Raw genomic sequence first — 6,000 nt, forward strand, 5'->3', positions numbered from 1 at the left:
ACTGATGTTCAAACTCCAGCCTGAAATCTGGCTTTTTTCTCAAAGCATTAAACTCTTACTTCCAATTTTTTTATTGATTTAAAATTTCACCATCGGCCATAGTGAGATTTGAACCCAGATCCCTAGAACGTTACCTGAGGTCCAGTAACAATATCATTAGGCCATCAACTGTCCTGTTGGATCATATTGTATTTCTTTTTTGATTTTAATGAGCTGTATTTTTCTGAAACATAAACACACAATGCTACAGATTTGTTTTTAACTATAAAACATATCTATTGGAGAAAAGAAATGAAGATTACATAGAATAAACAAAGTTCTTTATATTCAAGACAACTTGAAAGATTTTGACATTCATGGTAAATACAATCTTACTAATTCCACCAACAATCCTTTACTATACACACGCTAGATAGAATTTCCTTTTCTTTGTCAGTAGAATTAATTTTTCTTTCATTTCCATTGAAATTAATTTAACATAGCTTTAATACCCACCTCTTGAGAATTTAATAACCTCTTCCTACAGCCTTTGTATAACTGGATTTCACATAGAAACATTTAGAAACGTAAAAGATAGGAGTAGGAGTAGGTCATTCAATATGACCATGGATGATCATTGAGCTCATTACCCTCATCCTCTGCCATATCCCTCGGTTCCATTATCCACAAGAGCCAAACGTACCTTCTTCTTGAAACACATAATGTTTTGGCCTCAACCACTTTCTATGGTAGTGCATTCCACATGCCTCTGATGAGTTTAAGAAGTTAGGTCTTTCTCTTATCGGCAATGCCTCTGTGAATTGCCTTATCCACTTGCGATCAGCTAATGTTCCCCAGTGATTGCCTGAATTCTATCCCAGAAATGATCAGAGTACCTGCAAGCTTACAAGATTTGGCAATGCATTGTCTTTGGTGCAAGGCTATAGGTTAGCTGTAGGCTTTTTTGAGGACAGCCACTGGAAACACATTCCAAGACATAGCATCTTGCTCTGTTGAGTAGCCTTTGAGAAGGCTGCAAGATCATGCCATGCTCTCCCCTTCCTGTTAGAGCAGCTGGAGTTCCTTTCCCTTCTATTAAAATGTGAAGGGAAAGCAGAAAATAAATGATAAAGCAATTATTATTAGCAAAGGAAAACAAAAAAAACTGGCTGAAAAACCTTTCTCTGGTTCTTTATAAAATATTCAGCAGCTTTTAAAATCTGCTGTCTTTTCTGTAAGCATAACAATACATTCAGTAGCGATGTGACTGGCGCTGAGAGCAAATGAGGCAATAATGCCAGATAATAGAACAGATAATGTTAGCATGTCATTTTTGCCTCATCTCAGAGAGAAATTCAAACATTAGGAACAGGACTAGGTCATCCTACCCCCATGCTGATAATATTTTAGTCTGGAAATTTACAGTTGACTCAGAACTCAAAGTCCTTTGAGAGGAGAGTTGCAGATTTCTACTACACTTTTCCATTGCATCTGCAGTTTTCTTGTCTCTAACACTTTGCCACTTCCTGTCTGTAACATTTGCAACATTGCTGTGTCTTCTAATTTAGTGTTATTTGCAAACTTGGTCATACACCTCTTTATTTCTTCATTGAATTCATTAATAAATAGTAAAACGTTAAAACCAAAGACCAGTTCGTTGGGGACCACCATCTGTCAGATTTTGACACTCACATTTTTGCAAAGATTCTTACATTTGGAATTTTGTTGAATGGAAATCTATATTTTTAATTCCCATAGACATTCTCTATTGCATTTCTATTGTATTAATGACCTCCCCAAAACTTAAACAAGGTAAGTTAAGCACAATTTACATTTAGTAAAGGTAACGTAATGCTCCCTGATCAGTTCTTACTTGTTCAAGTGCTTGATCATTCTATTCCCAATTGATAGATTCCAGTAGTTTTCGCACAAATGTTAAACCAGCAAACCTGCAGTATCTCTTACCCTTCTTAAATAATAGTGACATTTGAAGTTTCCAATCTAATGATATATTTCCTTAAACAAGAACTATTTGAAAGATTGTAGTGAATGCTTCTACAATTTCTTTACCTACTTATTTTATTACTCTCGGTTGCAAACCCATTAAAGCCTGGAGATTTATCTATGCTGAGTTCCATGACTTTCTCCATTACCATTTTTTAAAATCTTAAGTGAAGCCAAAAATTTTCTGTCTTTGACTTATGTTGCTTCCCTTCTATCGGTTGCATTTTATCCTCCTTTTCCAGTGATAATGGATACAAAATATCAATTTAATAAATCTACCCTTACCTTGCTGTCTTTGACAATGTCACTTGCACCTGTCTTTAATGACTCTACATATCCCTTAGTTCTATCTTACTCCTAATATATTAAGAAAAACTGCTATAAACAACATTGCTTGCAATTTTTAATCATCCCTTTTTGCTGCAATTGATTTTATTGCGTTCATTTGTTGCTTTCAATGGATAGCTACACTACTTGACAGGATGTGACCAATGATATTCCACATGCATCTGGGCCTCAACTATTCACCATGACATTAGGGACTTAAATGATGGGGTAGAGAGCTATGTATCCAAATTTGCTGCTGATAATTGAGCCAGAGCTATTGTATGTTGGGTAAACAGGAAAATAAAATTACAGAGATGCTGGCAGACTAAGTGGATGGGTAAAATTATGGCAAAGGTGAGAATGATGACTTTGGATCAAAAAAGATAGATGAAATTACTTTCTAAATGAAAAATTATAAATGATTTTACATCCAAGCCATGCAAAATACAGAAGATCATCAAAAAGGCTAATGCAATGCTGGATTTCATATGTAGAATATTGGAATGGAAGGGAATTGAAGTTACACTACTGTTATAAAGCACTGGGTAGGCTGCGCCATAAGAACTGTGTTCAGTTTAGGGCACCACACTTTGGGAATGATATCCTGGCATTTTTAAAGAACATAATGGACATTCACGTGAATAATACCTGAACACCAAGGATTAAATTATCCAGACTGCACCAAGTAGAGGTGGAATCTTGTCCCGAGAGTTGGCAATTAAATTTAATGAGGTGATATGGTGTCATGACAGATCTCCACCACCTTCTTGATTCACTTCAATGAAGTTTGGTGTGGGAAGGTCCAACGTCAACCTTCCTGCCCCACATCCAATTGAGATCCCTAAGTGGCTGATTAAGAACCACTTTAGGGCCTCAGATGCAGGTGGGCCTGCCAACAAATGGTCTTCCTGGAAACAAAAAGAGAGTGGTCTGCTTGTCAGCTGAGTTTCAAATGCTCAGTGCCTGAATGATGCCATTGACATTGGGCAGGGGTCATTGGGTAGTGGTGTGATCACTGAGAGCCATAGCCTTCCCTAGCTTGTGACCTCTAGATTTCTATGACCTCCTTGCCCTTGTCTGTCCATGACCACCAGCCCAGAAACATCCCAGCCCACAAACTTAGCTCCTGAATCCACGGTCTCCAGTACTGCAATGCCAGCAGCAGAAACCACAGCGTCCATTGTGATGTTGCTGAGTGCAGGAGCTGCCAGTCTGTGATTGGAAAGGATATTCTGGTAGATGGGACTCCAATCCCAGGGGGCACAATTCCAGAACATGGCCCTGCCAGGGTCCTTTGAACCACCTGATTGGCAGAAGATCCAAAAACCTTTCCTCAGAAGATGCAAGACAGTCCACTTGCCAGCTTTCCAGCCAGTGTGTGAGAACACACCAACCAGGATGTGTGAGGATTTTAGTCCTTGGAATTTAGAAGTTGAATGGGTGATTGGATTGAAATATTTACGATACTAGGGCAGAGTGATAGGGTAGATGTGTCGGGCTGATTGTCCAGTTGCTTAGAGTATGTTGCTTAATAGAAGCATGGGTTGATTCCACTATTGGCTGAGGTAGTTATTGTGCCTACCTCTTCTGCATGCCCTGTGTGACTTCACGGCATCATAGAGAGACTGTTAGAGTTAGAAATGTGGGGAGTGCCAATTGAGAATGCTACATAAAGACAGAGACAGGAAAGATGGATAGAAGCTATTTCAGCAGGTTGGAGGAGCTTGCTCCAAGCGATACAATCCATGAGTTAGAAAATTGACCAGTCAGGTCTGAGGTTTGGATATATTTCTTCATGTGGAGGATTGTTGAAGTTTGGAACTGTTTTCCCCTGTCAGTAGTTGATGCGTGGTAATTGTTCATTTTAACTCTGATGTCAATGGACTTTTGTTAATCAAAGATATTCGGGGATAGGGAACAAATGTCAGTCAGGGGGATTAGGTCATAGATCAGTTATGATCTCAAAGAATGGCAGAATAGACTCAAGGAGATTTATTACCTGCTCATACCCAATGTTCCCAAATGTCTCATCACCCACCAGATAACCAGCATTGGCATACGTCATTTCTTTTAGTTTTATACCCCATTTTACCTCCTATGCTGACCACAGTTCATTGACTGGAATTCTTCCTTATTTCCCTTTGTAGTTAACAACTAAGCCCAGTTTAACATTTTCAGTTAATATCTTATTTCTTCCAATTCAACATGAACTAATTCTAAGATATCAGTTTCCTAGAGTTTGAGTTTGATTTATTATTGTCACATATACCAAGATACAGTGAAAGGTGTTGTTGGTGTGTTATACAGGAGGATCATATCGTACAAAGTGTATCAGGGTAGCAGAACAGAATGCTTTCTCAAATGTAATGTTATCAACCTTTGCCCTGAAATGGGTTGAGAACAGAAATCAACAGGACTATAATTTTGCACCATTGACCTGCAAGCAGAAAGTAGCTATAAAGCTAATTAATAGACAAATTAAGATCACAAACCAGAGCCAAGGCAGCCTTCTGGGATAGTTTGTGGAAATAGTAATTTAGGAGGGACTCTGAAGGCCCCACCATTGACCACTCCACCCCCAATAATCTAACTGGCCATGGCTGTGTCCAGAGGCCACCATGTCAAAAGATTTACCCACCACATGGAGGTGTCCTTTCTCTTCAGTGTAACCTATTAGCCTTCAGGCTTCAAGAGCCTATCCACTATCTTTATTGGCCAATGTGTGTTACCTTTGACCACTGATTGACCATTTAGGTGACGCAATATGGGCTTGGGACTCCCAGTTGACCTTGATATTTTGGAACATGACCCAAAACACAAAATCTTCTCTGGTCACTATTCTCGGGATGTGACCATTACAGATAGATTGTTGTTAATTTTGGGTCAGTTTTTCACCATATAATGTAATGCATAGCAGCATAGAAAATAGAAGCAAAAGAGGCCCTTCAAGACCATGGCTGACTGTCCAATTAAGTACTTGATCCTGCTTTGTCCTCATAGCCTTTGATTACTTTAGTCCTATGAACTAAATCTAACTCCTTCTTGAAAATAAAATATGATCACTGTTGGCAGGAAATGATGGTTAAGAAATTGACTGGGCATAAGATGGGTGATGTCACAATGGATCTTTCCCCATTTAGTGCCTCTCCCTGAGGAACTGCCTAAATATAGAAATGAAAGAAAAAGTGGATCCACTAGGATTCCCTCACAGATATTCCTGAATTCATGGCTCTCTGGATTGAAGTCCTATGCTTAATTACATTGAAAAATATCTCCCCAGTAGGGAATTGGGCAAGATCTGCATCCAGGCGAAAGTGAGGACTGCAGATGCCGGAGATTAGAGTCGAGAGTGTGGTGCTGGAAAAGCACAGCAGGTCAGACAGAATCCAAGAAGCAGGAAAATCGATATTTCGGGCATAAGCCCTTCATCAGATGAAGGGCTTTTGCCTGAAATGTCGATTTTCCTACTTCTCGGATGCTGCTTGACCTGCTGTGCTTTTCCAGCACCACACCCAGGGTCTGCATTCAACCTTCCCCGAAGCTGATGATGGGATGGCTAGTGCCAGTGCTTTGGGACACTTCATCTCATTGAGGCATCATGGAAATTCACCACAAAGAAAGACAGAATCGTTTGAATAAATAATGTCCTTCGATTTTATGAGTCAACTTTGTCTCATTAAGAAAGTCTTC

The sequence above is a fragment of the Hemiscyllium ocellatum genome, chromosome 9, assembly GCF_020745735.1.
Source record: "Hemiscyllium ocellatum isolate sHemOce1 chromosome 9, sHemOce1.pat.X.cur, whole genome shotgun sequence".
Classification (NCBI taxonomy): Eukaryota; Metazoa; Chordata; class Chondrichthyes; order Orectolobiformes; family Hemiscylliidae; genus Hemiscyllium; species Hemiscyllium ocellatum.